The sequence below is a fragment of the Rattus norvegicus genome, chromosome 6, assembly GCF_036323735.1.
Source record: "Rattus norvegicus strain BN/NHsdMcwi chromosome 6, GRCr8, whole genome shotgun sequence".
Lineage (NCBI taxonomy): Eukaryota > Metazoa > Chordata > Mammalia > Rodentia > Muridae > Rattus > Rattus norvegicus.
In genome coordinates, this window is record NC_086024.1 from 28,653,939 (window position 1) to 28,668,051 (window position 14,113).

The following is a 14,113-nucleotide window of genomic DNA, read 5'->3' on the forward strand; positions in this document are numbered from 1 at the left end:
GAGGGTCAGGAAGCATCTGATTTATCCATCTCTGTGTGATAGATCCTAGAGGCATTCAGTATTTGCTAAATCGATGACAGAAAGAATAGCGAACGGAAGATGGATGCAAACATGGTGTGTGCAAAAGGCTGCTTGAACAACCCATGCCCCAGTGAACCCAGTGTGTGTCTGACAAATTTCCTCACTTACATCTTAATGGCTCATTGACCCCTTCCTTAGCTCCAATTCTCTGTTTAACAAATAACCATTAAGACTTGTGGATGTTAAGAACATTGTCATCTTTTTATTAAAAAAATATTTTTTATTGTGTGCGTGCCTGTGTTTTGTCTACATATATGTATGCATCACATGTGTGTAGTGTCTGTGGAGGTCCAAAGAGCAAGCTGTAGTTACGGAAGGTTTCGAGCCACCATGTGGGTGTTGGGAAGAGAAACTCAGTCCTCCGCAAGGGGACTTAACTCTGTAAATGCTCTTCACTGCTGAGCCATCTCTTCAACCTGATGCTGAGAGATTTGTAAAGTTCTGTGTTAGTCAGTTTTATTGTCACTGGACCAGATACCAGAGAAAATTAAGCTAAAAGCTCAAGCTTTCTGAACTTTCAGATCACAGCTGCTCATCTTTTGATTGGTGAGAAGCAGAGAGAGTGAGAGAGCAGTGGAGGAGAAACAGCAGTGGAGGAGAGCAGAGAGGGAGACATGGAGAGAGATAGAGACAGAGACAGAGACAGAGAGACACACAACAGAGAAAGAGAGGAGGGGAGAGAGAAAAACAGAGACAGAAAGTGAGAGGCTAAGAGGGAGAGAAGGGAAGGAGGGAGGGAAGGACAGAAGGGGAAGAGGAAACTAAAAGGAAGAGAAAGAAGGCAGACCAGATGCTAATGTGAAGGAAGGCTAGGTGCCTTGATTGGTAACTAGATAGCATCTGGAATCAGCTGAGAGACAGGCCTATGGGTGGACCTATGAGTGAGGGCATTCTAGGAAGGATTGCCTGAGGGGTGTGGGTGGGACCTAAGCCATTTCCTGAGGGTCCAGGAAATGGCTGTGTTTACCTGCCTGCTTTGCTTCTTGCTGGTACTCGTGTCTGCCCACCGTTACTGCTGCCACCGTCGTTTGCTGACAATGAAGACTCAGCTTCTTTGGACCGAAGTCTGGCGTCTCTCTAGGAATCGCCCAGGCTTTCAGTGCTGGCTTGGGGATGGTGTGGATCAGCTTTGCAGGTCAAATCAACCAGCAACTGAGTCCCCCCATCTCTCCTTATATCGATAGCCACTGTTGGATTACCTAGGCCCCATCTTGTCAGCCGATCTCATGAAATTCCCCTCTGTAATATATCATCATCATCATCATCATCATCATCACCATCTTCTTCTTCTTCTTCCTCCTCCTCCTCTTCCTCCTCCTCCTCCTCCTCCTCCTCCTCCTCCTCCTCCTCCTCTTCTTCTTCTTCTTCTTCTTCTTCTTCTTCTTCTTCTTCTTCTTCTTCTTCTTCTTCTTCTTCTTTTCTTCTTCCTCTTCCTTCCTTCCTCCTTCCTCTTTCCTCCTTCCTCCTCCTTCTTCTCCTTCGTCTCCTTCTTCTCCTTCTCCTTCTCCTTCTTCCTTTCTCCTTCCTCCTCCTCCTCCTCTTTCTCCTCCTTTATGGTTTTGTTTTCTGAAGAACCCTCAGCAATACAAACAATTACCACCTTCAACAGTATGGATTGAATGACCTATTTTCTAAGTACCCTTAAAATTTCTAACACATCCACAAACAGTACCAGGAGCTGGAAGAGTAAGTGTTCAATGCATAAGCCCACGGGAGAGATTTTGCACTCAAATCACAAGTTGTAAATGGTAAAAACAAAATGTGCCCCCAGCTTTGAAGAACTTAGGGTCTCATATAGAACATGGGAGTTGGCATCGGAAGTTGGAAGTTCAATCCTCTACACTGACATCAGCTTCATGATCTTCCTTTAGGTTCTCTGAGTCCTAGTGAACTGTAGGGGTATTGGAAAGTCTGTTGGGAAAATCCAAAAAGACTGCACTGTGAATTCAAAACATCATGAACATCACATACCTGCTTTAATTAAAAGTAACTCAATTTACTTTTAAGTGACTTTTGTAGAGTAGACTTAGGGCTATGTGTCCCAGGGCAAAGAACAGTATGTGGGGAGAAGGGCTTTTGCAGGAAGCTGAGTCTTGGTTCCAGGAAGATGAGTAGAGTTTGAATGGTTGGGGTGATAGGGTTCATCTTGGGGGGTATGGAGTGCGGAACGTAATGTATGTGTGTGTGAGTGCGAGTACATGTGCGTGTGCATGTGTGTGTGTGTGTGCACATATATGGGTGTGGGGATGTAGGCAGAGGCTGTCAATCCAGGTTGAGTGCCTCACATCATCCTGCTTGAGTATTGCAATGAGCTCCATGCTCTCCTGCATCCTCTGTGAGGGCAGAAGAAGTTTTGTTTTAAATACTTTAGATGCACAAGATGAGGTCAGGACCTTGTGGATCAAGCAGGGAGCATTGAATCTCATAGCAGGAAATAGGCAGTCTTTAGTGAGCTGATGTGAGTAGTGTTTTAGGAAGATGGAGCTGGTAATGTAGTCTGTGGTTCAGATTGTGTGGGCACACTAGGCTCAGGAGGCTGGGGTTGAAGTGCGAAGACTTTTACAGGAGTAGATTAAAATGGGGTAAGAGAGAAAGTGTGTCTATGAAGGAAGCCTCTGTAGTAGGAACAATTTAAGCTTATCTTCCTCCCACCCCCGTAGCTTACAAACAGAGACTCAAACTGTGGTATTTTGTTTGGTGTTGACAATTGCTGGGGGTCACCATTAATGTACTCTTCTAACTATGGGCCTGGCTACCTCCCCATAGTATACTCCAGATGCTTGCCACTTCTCCTGGCCAGGGTCTCATGGATCCTCGCCCTTCATATCCACCCCCACTCCACTGAGGTCATTCCTTATTCACCTACCTCTAATCTCTCCAGTAACTGGCTGTAGCCAATTTTATTTAGCCAATTGTTTCGAATCAAGGAACCAAAGCTTGTAAACATGAGAAGTCACTCCTAGGCCAAACCTTCAGATATAGAATTGAGCATTACAATATACAGCAATAGACCAAACCTCAACAACCCTTTATCAACCATGGTACTAGAGGCAGAAGAGGAAGAATCCAAGTGCTTCTAGAATTTTTTTGCCACCAAGATGAGAATGACAATGGAAAGGCGAGTCTCAGCAGGAAAGAAATTTGGAAAATGAGTTGAGCTCATCCATTGCTAGTGGAGAGGTGAGCCCGTAGCCTGGCTCCAGGCAGCACATTTCACAGAGGATGTGAGATGTGAGACCGGCTGTGGGAAGCGTCAGAAGTCAGCGAGGCCTGGGGATTCGCGAGTCATCAACACAGAGACTTCTCATAAATTATGCACTTTACTTAGAACTTAATTTTGTGTTTTTTAGAAGATAAGAGAAATGAAAAGCTTACTGAATTATGGATTATGCAACTGCATTAAAAGCAATTCTTTCTTCCCCCTCCTCTGTGTCTCCCTGGTGAGTTCTCTGTTCTTCCCTCTGATCCACGCTGTCTTCCCTTCTTTGTAAACCGAGGGACACAATAACCTCTATTTCTGTCAGATCATAGGATTGGCAGAGAAGGGATTAGGTGATCAGCAACGTTCACCAGAAGACAGGAAGATCTCCTTAGCCTCCTCACCAGTGCTGTGTAGATCAGAAGGGCTGGGCCTTCCTCTGGAGAAAAGCAACCATTTATATTTATAGGAAGAAATGTTTAAAGAGCTAAATCCTCAGTTCCCTGGATAGCCCTGTTGTTTGATTTGCAGCTTTTCTTAAGTAAAGAGCCGATTCCCAACAAGAGAGGAGCTGCTTGGGAGATAACGTGATTACAGGAAGTAGGGCTTCCAAACCTGGTAGAGGATGTGCTGCAGGCCAGCTCTCCTTCCAGGGCACCAAGCTTCTGCTGTGGCGGGATGAAGGTTCACAGAGGTGGAGAGTGTAGGACTCGGAAGTTGAATCGCCTTCCCTTCTGTCCTCCCCTCCCCCTTCAAAAGGAAGGCACTGCTGTATTTACCTAGACACCGTAAAACAGCACCCAGAGCGTCTCGGAGTAAGATGCTTTATGTTAGATAACGTTAGCAGAGGCTGAAGAGGCATTGATATTACCTGAACATCTGTGGTACACCAGGCTCTCTACAGGCATTTTTGTATAACTCTCATAGCTGCAGTGAGTTAGGCAATTTTATCTGTCTCACTTATGAGGCTCTGAGGGGCTGAGGAGCTTGTCCAGGTTGTCTCCTTTCCCACAGTCCCCCATTTCTTTTGCTCCTCTGCCCCTTTGGCATCTATTTGCTTCCTGTCACTTCTTTCTAAGCAACGTGGCCCTTCTTCTCTTAACATTTCTCTGTCTTGAAGTGGGTGGAGCATGAGGCGGTGAGCGCCCAGTCTTTCATTTTTCACCATGTTCTGTGACCTCTTTGTTGACCTTCTGTGAGTCCTGTTGAGGGCATGAGGCCGTACACTCCACTCAAATGGCTCCCGCTCCCAGTTTTCATTTTGATTGCAGAATGACATTGGACAAAATACGTACAGCATTCAAGGCATCACAGTAGGTGCTAGAAAAAATTATCTTCAGATGGGTATTTTGAAATCTCCTTCAAGTGAAAATAAAAGTGTGATTTTTAGTTTTGCCTATGTTGATACTAAGGCCAAGGAGAAAAAAATTCAGCAAGAAAAAGGACAAGAAACAACCTTACACGGAGGTTAGTAGATTCTTGGTCTAAAAGGCAAGTGTGGCTCACTGTGTCCCTGCCTTTCTGCCATGGTCCACTATCGTCTGTTGCATTTTCTATAACTCTTATGTGTCCAGGACTCCCTGATAGGCAGTCTGTTTCACTGACACCCCTCAGGTTACACCCCATGAAGACTGTTCTCTTGACATTCATCATCTTCTCTAGTAGGCGAATAAAGAATGAGTTGGCTTACCCACAGTGAAAATCTCTCATGTTTTCCAAGGCTTTCTAATCTGGACAAGTCAAGGACTGTCTGGCCCTGGGTCTTCAACATACTCAGTTCAGTTCAGCTCTACAGATGTTGCTAATAGTAGTGGTTTAGGTTAATGAGGAAGCAAGGCCAGCTGTGAAGGGGAGTTGAACTACTACACATGGAGCAGTCGTGACAACACTTGACTAAACCTATCCTAGACGTTGATTTTATGGTCATCACTTCTAGTGCACTATCTATTATAGAGTGTTGGGTGGCATGTAACAGATCCAGTTGAAAGCAGCTGTGTAATAAGCAGGCATTTCAGCTCTGAGGTTGGAGGTCATGTGGCTTTATTCAGTAGCACATGACAAGACCAAGTATCCAGAGTCATGTATCTTCCCACTTCCTCAGGGGTGGTGACTCCCTCAGGGCTACAGATGACTACAGAAACTCTGGTCACCTTCCCTAATGGCTACTTGCAGAGGCTAAAAAGGAGAAATTGGTATTACTGTGTTCCTTTTTAAGCAAGAGGAAAGCATCCCCCGCTCAGTGTCTTTCCACTGGTGGCTCCTTTGTTAGGTCTGCCTTACAGAAGAGTGACAAAATCAGTTCTTAGGAGAAATAACAGAATTCCTTCAGATTCAAATACTATCATGCACCAGAATTGCCAAGAAGACTTGTTAAAATGAGACCTGGCTGGGCTCCATCCCCAGAGCTCCTGTTTCAGTAGACCTGGGGTGAGGCCTAGGAATTTGCAATTCTAACAAACCGAAAATCCATTGGCTTAAACCTCTCAGTCTTAGAGCATCTCTCTTGAAGTACATCCAGTAAAGGCTGTGTTGGCAAAAAAGGACAAAAGGTTTTATACAGGGCTCTGGTCCCTTCTGGCTCATACCTTCTTGGGGCTCCCTTTTCATTTAAAATGTTCATAGTAAGAATCTGAATTATAAATTTGACTGAACTGCAAATAGAAGAAATGTCTTTGTCCTTCTGGTACACAGACTTTTGGTTATGAAGTGTTTTGAGTAACTGACCATGAGATGGTAGAGGCGGCTTCTCCCTGCCGTTCGTTCTCTCTTCTTCATTAGAAACATCAGTGTCAACCTCTCCTCTGTGTGTGTGTGTGTGTGTGTGTGTGTGTGTGTGTGTGTGTGTGTGCGCGCGCGCGCACGAGCGCGTGCACACACATGCATGTGTGTGTGCACAAGTGTGCATGTGCACCCATAGGTCAGGACAACTTTGTGGAGTTGATGTTTCCATTCTTTCCTGGGTTCTGGGAATTGAACTTGGCTCATCAGGATTAGATCACTAGATGGCAAGCGCCTTTACTTGCCGAGCCATTTCACCAGCCCCTGTAACATGTTACTTTCAGAGGATCAAATCTTTCATACCCCTGCAATGGGAGTGCCCAGATGTTCAGCTCCTTGGGCAGAAGATCCCGATAGCCTGTCTGCTGGAAGCTGAGTAACCACAGCCATCAGGGAGCTTGGGGCTGTGGTTGCGTCTAAATGAGCGCTCATTATTGATGCTAATTGAACTGGAAGTTAATGAAAAAGGATTATTTTACAGGGCTTAAGTCAGGGCCAAAATTGTTATTACAGGTTAATTATTCTCCTTAAAAGGGACCATTACAGCCATGATTGTTTTTATCAGCATTCTCTCTGGTGCTGAAAGAGATTTCTTCGAAAGCAGATTCTTGACATAATTAGTCACCTCATCTAATTCTTAATCACCAATCATTTCTCTTTAGATTAAGGTTAATCAGAGGTGCATGGGTTGGATACTCTGCTTTAATTGCATTTGATCAGTTTCAAAGAAATGCTTTCCTCTTTTGGTCAGATGTGTGGCCTATCCCTCTCTCTAAACCTAAGATCGGGTGGGAAGAACAGAGATAGCCCTGTGGAGAAAACTACCTTATGTTTGCATGCAGTCCTCCGGCCAGTGAGAAATGTGTGCCTCTGTCCTGGAAGGTGATGGGAAAGAATTCCCCGAGACTGTGTGCTGGAGAACCCACAATGTAGACAGTGGGTTCCTTGTTTTCTTCCTTCCTCTGCTCCTCTCCTCTTTTCCTTTCTTGCCTTTCCTAGCCTTGTCTCCCTCTTTCCCATTCTTCAGTTTTATTTTCCCCTAAGTTTCTAACCTTCCTTTAGGCCTATCTTGTCTCCTTCCCTTCTCCATTTCTCTTGGGTACAAATTTACACACCTGACTAGGCAACCTTGAATGGTCTTCCTCAGGCCTTGTCTATCTTTTTAAATTTTTATTTTTATTTTATTTTTAAGGCAAAGAATCCATGGGCTAGAATTTAGCAAGTAGGTTAGGCTGGCTGACACTGAACTCCAGCCATCCACCTGTCTCTGCCTTCGCAGTGCCTGGATCGCCCTTCCTGCCACCATGCGAAGCTTCACTCACATGGATTCTGTATTGAACTCATGTCCTCACAATGGCAGCTCTTTCTCCAACCCTCCTAACCATAAAGGTCACTAGTTCTCTGTTATGCCTATTTATACGTAAGTTTCCCTTTGTCCAGAACATCCTCTAGCTCCTCTTCCTTTTTTCTAGACATAGCTACTATTAATTATTTATGGGCTGCTCTCTATGCATTGACATAGGACTCACACAAACCTATTTGCATGACGTAACAATAGTCATACATTGATGCCTGCATCTGGTTTTTATTCTTCACAGGATAGCTTGGGGTAAACAAGTATGCTCCCCAGAGAACATGTACTTTAGCTTGGCAGAGCTAGCATAATAAAATGGGACAGAATGGCTGGTGTAAGTAACAGATACTTATTTTCTTATACCTCTCAGTGCTGAGAGTCCAAGATTAATTTTGCTGCAGGGTTTATTTCTCCTCACGCCTCTGTCCTTGTTTTGCAGATGCCTGCCTTAACATGGTGTCCTTACATGCCTTTTTCTCCTCCCACAAATGTCATTGGCATGTCTTCTTATGGAGACACTGATGATGCACTCACTTCATCTTAATTACGACTCTGATGGTCTTATCTCCACATATCCTTACATGGAGAAGTGGGGCTTAAATTGATGAGTTAGGGCAAGAGGATTCAGTCCATGACAACACCCAGTTCATCCCCCTTCTGTGGCATGTGAAGGCATTTCCTTTTCTCTTCTTGGGGGTAAAATTTTCATTTTTTCCTCTCTTTAGCTTGGGAAAAACTCTTTATACTTTATATGATGTTTCAAACCCTCCTAAGACTCATTTTCTGTTTTATAGCATCCTTCTTTATAGATACCCATGTACTTTTCTGTGCACCCCAAGAACTATAAGTTCCTGTCTAGAAAGATCGTGTTAGCCTAACTCTGTAAGAACTTGTGGCCTCATGCTTCATAAGAGCTTGGAAGATAGGACTCATGGCTCACACATGTAATCTTAGCTACTCTAGAGGCCAAGGTAGGAGGGTTGCAAATTCAAGGCCTGCCAGGCTTACAGACTGAGTTTGAGGTCAGCCCAGACATTTTCACAGAATGCTGTCTCCGAATACAAAATAAAAAGAGAGCTGGATAGGTCCATAGTAGAAGAAAGCTTGCCCACCCTTCCTTGTACTGGGACAAAAAAGAGCCCACGAGCCCATCATCCTTGTTCTAGATCTCTGTATCTTCCTGCTGCCTCAATGCCACCCTTACTCTTCCCTTGCACAGAATGGTTTATAAAGCATATGGGAACATTTAGGAAGTATCCCTTACTTTAGGATGTAGGTACCCATGCCTGCTACAGATTTTCCTAAAAGGCCAAAAGGGAGGGAGACACATAACCAGTGCCTATGCTGTTTCTCTCGTCACTGAGAACCTAGATCACCACAGTTTCACTCCGGTGGCCCTCCTTTTTCAGAACCCCATTGGCCAAAAGAAAAATGGCTTAGGAGAAATGATGGCCAGCCAATAAGCTGGTAATTGACCAGACTGAGGTTCACAATTAATTGGTGAACTGAGATGGTGAGTGATGCCCTGAATTAAGCCACTAAAAAGACCATTAAAATGCAAATATTATGGAGAAAGAATAAAATAAGAAACGTTAGCCAATGAAGCAACACTCATTTACAAAGTCCGTGGATTCTTTTCTACATTATTTAATCAGTTGCGCAGCGTGTCCCTGAAGACATCAGACTAGAGCAGAGCCAGGCTGTGGTGTAACCAGTGCACAGCCACACAAGGGTGCTAAAGCAACCCGGCGTTCCCGCTTCCATTCTCAATTCTTGTCTCCTTGCCAAGCCATCCTCAATAACTTGCAATTCACAGCCCATTCCTTTTTAAAGGAAAGCTTTGTCTTTTAGCCCCTGTTCACTTCTGGTGTCTTTCAGGATGAAAAAATATTTTCTAATGGAATCCTCATTCCCTCGAGAGTGGGCTACTTTCTGACGTCACCCATTCTCAGTGCAAAATGCCAAGGAGGAGGCCATCCAAAGAAATAATGTCTAGAGCTAATTAAGGCTTTAAATCATCTAGGAAAATTAGAATCAACCAGTGGCCCTTGTGTGTACTTCAAGAACTTCCATACTGAAGTCTTGCCACTCTCCAGGCATAAAAGCTATAATAAATTTTAAGACTTGATTCAAAAATGCATTATGAGTAATGATAGCACCTGTTATTTTGTCTAAACACAGGATAGGACATATCAAGGTTTCACCATAGATGCAAATTGAAGGGTATATATAATTATATAAGGTTATATATAATTCCTTCACATAAATATAAAATATATATATGTATATTTATCTGTAGAGATACATTGAGTACCTGCCTCAGTACATATGATGAAAATTGAAGAAGTGTTAAGTGCAGAGAGAGAGAGAAAGAGAGAGAGAGAGAGAGAGAGAGAGAGAGAGAGAGAGAGAGAGGCTGTGAAGCAACAATAGTCCTCACAGATATTGGCATTTTCTCTTTAATCTAAAGGCAAGATGTTTGAGAACTGACAGGGAGTCTGGAGTCGATGAGAGTACTGCATTGCCAAGGATGCTTGGGAGTAGGGAGGAAGCATCAGCAGCACCACTTCTCCTTGATCTGTAAGTCTGATTTCTCTGAAATAGAGGGAAAATGCCCTGGAGTAGAAGCCATGTCACTGGGCCTCTTGTTGGTCTCCTGGCTCTGTTATTGATAACTTCAGGAGCTAAACATGATCACGAAGCCTAACTTTGGGTTAGCACATGTCCCAACCAACAACTCTTCGAAGGGAGTAGTGCCATCAGTTCACCACTCTCCAGAGGTCTAGGGACATTACCACATGACCAGGGATCTTACTGCTTCTGATGGAATTGGAGCCTGTGCTCCAGACTCGCTGACTCCCAGCATCTGCTGATGGCCGACATGCTGTTCTCATTCCTTTTACTTCAACAACAGCCACCAGGACAAGCACAGAAACTCTACCACGAGCTGCTGCAGGGAAGAGGCGGCCTTGCCTTAGAGCATGCAAATCAGGGCATCTAGATACCCTATGCCCTAATCTTTTTGCACCATAAGAAAAGCTTTTGGATCTTTGACATTGCTTTGAATTAGAAAGTTTTATGACTATCCCAACTGTTTGTAATACTGTCTAGTCTTCTATTTATTCTTAATATTATTACTGACACCATTTGACTGGAGGACTGTTATTAGCCAGGCACTCTGTTTGGGGTTTTATGGGATACCTGAATTTGGAATCCATATCAGCTCAGGAGAGACAACAAGATAGGAAGAGGGAAGGGGCAGAGGCTACTTTTGCCCAGGCTGTTCATCTGCTAGAGACTGAACTAGGATCTGAACCTAGTATTCAGCCTTGTGCTTTTTCTCATATGCAAAGAAACTCCTTCAGATTCTGCTTGTGACATTCAAAAAGTTCTACTCACTCAGGTCATCTAAGTTCTTCTCGTTACAGATGTCGTGGAAAGAAACCTATATGACTGGTTGTGTTGATGCCTGCATGGTAATCTGCTTCTGATGGGCATGAGTGCATGTCAGAGAACTCAGACTTGTCAAGAGCACAATCCCTGGTGCTTAGCGTGTTTGAGGCCGAGGATGCACGCGAGAACCTTCCTAGCATCGAGAGTTAAGGCTTTGCCACAGTGAAATCATAGTGAATCCAACTTAGGAGGTTGTTAGTGACAAACGCGGAAAGAACTAATATTTATATACCCCTTTGTAGTTTCTCAGAACATTCTGCAGCCATTATCTTCATTGATAAGAAGGGAAGAATAATGGAGTGAGTTGGAAGCCCGCAAACATATAAAATGATACTGAGCCTGCAAGAGAGAAACTCGGAGCAGCAAGAAGAAGGAGCAGGTCACTGGTCAGGGGCAGACGGGCTTATCTTTAAATACCTGATCAGGAAGGCAGCTGAGCAGGAGCCAAATGTAAAAAGGCCCATGAGGCTGCCAATAAATGGAACAGAATTTTTCTGAATGAAAAGGAGCTGAAATTCCAGGGCTATGAGAGGTTGAGGATGGAAATACTCAGATGTTATGGCCTGAGAAAAATCTCCAAAGCTGTCAGGTAGCAGGGACAACAGTGGCACATTGGGAGTGGCCTGGAACAGATGAGGCAGTAAATCAGGGGGAAGGGGTAAGTGTTATGGTCCCCGGAAGGCACTCTTGTGCCCTAGAAAGGAAGGGCCTGGAGGAGTCTATAAGGCAGTGTCAGCTGGGCTGTGGGCACAATGGATTTGACTGTCTTGTCAAGTATAGAATGGCTCAAAAATGCAATGTAATCTTCAAAATGGGTTTGTGGGCGCTTACATCATTCTGAAGATTCACAAGTCATTTCTCCCTCCAAGTGCTCATTTAAATGAAAGAGAGAGAGAGAGAGAGAGAGAGAGAGAGAGAGAGAGAGAGAGAGAGAGAGAGAGATCTGCTGAGAGGTAGAATGGGTGCGAAGAAGGGCAGAGGGTACTTTTGATCCATTAATGTTCACAGAGGCCACATGGTCTACAGCAAACCTGGCTACTGGCTGGTGTGGATGGGCTGGCTCCAAATGTCATTTCTGCCACCTGTCAACCATGTAACCAACCTTTGCAGTTCTTAGCCTCCTGGTTTGCTCAGCCTCAGTTCCCGAGTTTGTGAAAGAGGGGCAACAGCAATTACTCATCTAGACCAGGTGATCTGCAATAGTAAAGCCTTCAGCACAGAGCCTGTGCAGGGTAAATAGTCAGGGCCGTCCAGGTCATCCCTCACAGTCCCACAGAGGAAGCGTGTGGCACACAGTGTTCACATGGTCCTGTTGTCCCGATAGTCAAACTCTTAATGTTTATTGATAGCTTCATGTCTTGCTTGTTTGTGTCGCTGCTTGGTGCTATGGGAAGACTGTTGCCACCACTCTGGAAAGTCAGGCTTCTTCTTTCTGCTTTATGCCTCTCTCACTCTGTGAGTCAGAATGAGTAACACCAATGTGTTGACTGAGTTGTGTGTGTGCATATGTGATTCCCCTGTGTGCATTGCTGAAATCAGAAGACTCGCTCTGCTCTTGGCCTTTGCCTTCTACCTTGTTCTGAGCCAGGTCTCTATTGTTTTTCTATTACATACGTCATACTATCTGGACTGTGGGATTCACCTGTCTGCATCTCCCATTTTACCATAGCCACGTCAGGCTCGCAGATGTGCACTGTTTATCCAACTCTTATGTATGTTCTAGAGATCTGAACTCAGGTTCTCAGGGTTGTATGACAAGAGCTTCCCCACACTGAATCATCTCCTTAGTCTCTCTTAGTCTTTACATTATCACGGAAATAAAATCTAGAGGATCTCTACAGGAACAGGTTTGTTGTCCCTTCAACACACATCACAGTTGGAAACAGTTGTGAGACCAAAGCCAACATCCGTAAGAAGGCGAAGAACATTCTCCTGTGTGAGGTGATTGGGGGGGAGAGACTGAATATTTTCAAGGTAGTAAGAGAGTCTACCTCCATAGTTCCACTAAGGAACAATGATATATGTAGGCAGCCATGTGAAAGGAGCAGGTTAACACCAATCAAACTGCAGTTTCCTGGAGCAATGGATGTGAGCTCAGAGAACAAACTTTTGATAAATCTTCCCCTTGACCTTATTGGAGAGAGAAGAGCAGGATGTCAGTATGGCTGTGCCCAAATGCTTTCTGTCCCTCTTCTCCCAGATTCATTTAAGCTTTTACCTATGGCTTGGTACCAACCTTGGGTACACTGGAGTCTGGACTGATAGCAAATATCTCCCCAAGCACTTGGATGTAATTGCTAACCCTTGTTTCCCAGGCAGCACCAGCATTCAGTACCTTCTTATAGTTCTTATGGTTCTCCACAGAACCATAAGATGTTCTTTAATGGGGCTTAGATTTGTCCATTTAAAAGTGAGTTGTGGTAGAGGGATCTCTAAGGCCATTTCCAGTTCCTATGGTCTGTGGCCATAATCACAGGACAAATGGATAGGAGGTGTGCCTGAAATACTTGGTCTGAAACTCACTAATGTACTTAAGTGCTAATGCCAACACTGTGTCCACTTAAGACTTATTACTCCTATTATGACAAATGGACAATCGCCACCCAATGCCTTCTCTTTGTCTTCTCTTATCTTAGGGTGCTCGCTTCTTTTACCTTCATCCCTTCAAAGCATCTGATGCCAGGACCCTAGTGCTTAGAGTTTACCTGACTGATTCTTCATTATTATAAATAGCATGATATGACAGGTGTACAGAAGAAGACACTGAAGGGCAGGAAGTCCCCATCTTCTAGTGCACAGGGGTCTGGGGAGGTAGCTCAGGCCATAAAGTCCTTGCTGCTTAAGCTTGAGGGCCTGAGTTCAGGTCCAGTATTGTGGTCCATGCTTCTGATCCCAGCTCTGAGGTGGTAGTGGGTGGGGGGGATATCTATGAGGTATGCTGTCCAGCCAGACTGGGTGCTATAAGCCAGTGAGAGACTCTGTCAAAAACGAAAGTGGAGGTTGGCTAAGGAATGACAGCTCAGCTTGAAATCTAGTTTTTATGCATGCATGCATATGTGTGTACCTATATACATATGTATATATTTATACATATGTACATACAGGCATACAGACAGAAAGAAATGAAAGACAGGAAATAAAAGAAAGGAAGGGAGGGAAGGAGGAAGGAAGGGAGGAAGGAAGGGAGGAAGGAAGGAAGGAAGGAAGGAAGGAAGGAAGGAAGGAAGGAAGGGAGGGAGGGAGGAAAA

At 44.4% G+C, this 14,113-nt stretch overlaps 1 protein-coding gene and 1 long non-coding RNA gene across 4 annotated transcripts in view; both read left to right on the forward strand.

The window, feature by feature from the left end:
- Window positions 1-14,113, forward strand: part of Alk (ALK receptor tyrosine kinase) — a 719,891-nt gene that overhangs the window by 22,508 nt on the left and 683,270 nt on the right. The window lies entirely within an intron of this gene.
- Window positions 1-14,113, forward strand: part of LOC108351183 (uncharacterized) — a 104,630-nt gene that overhangs the window by 10,389 nt on the left and 80,128 nt on the right. The window contains exon 2 of one of the 2 annotated variants that reach the window (XR_005486290.2): window positions 9,883-9,992. The exons of the other annotated variant lie outside the window; for it this stretch is intronic. This is a non-coding gene — a long non-coding RNA (uncharacterized LOC108351183). The remainder of the gene's footprint in view (window positions 1-9,882; window positions 9,993-14,113) is intronic. 2 annotated transcript variants of the gene reach the window in all.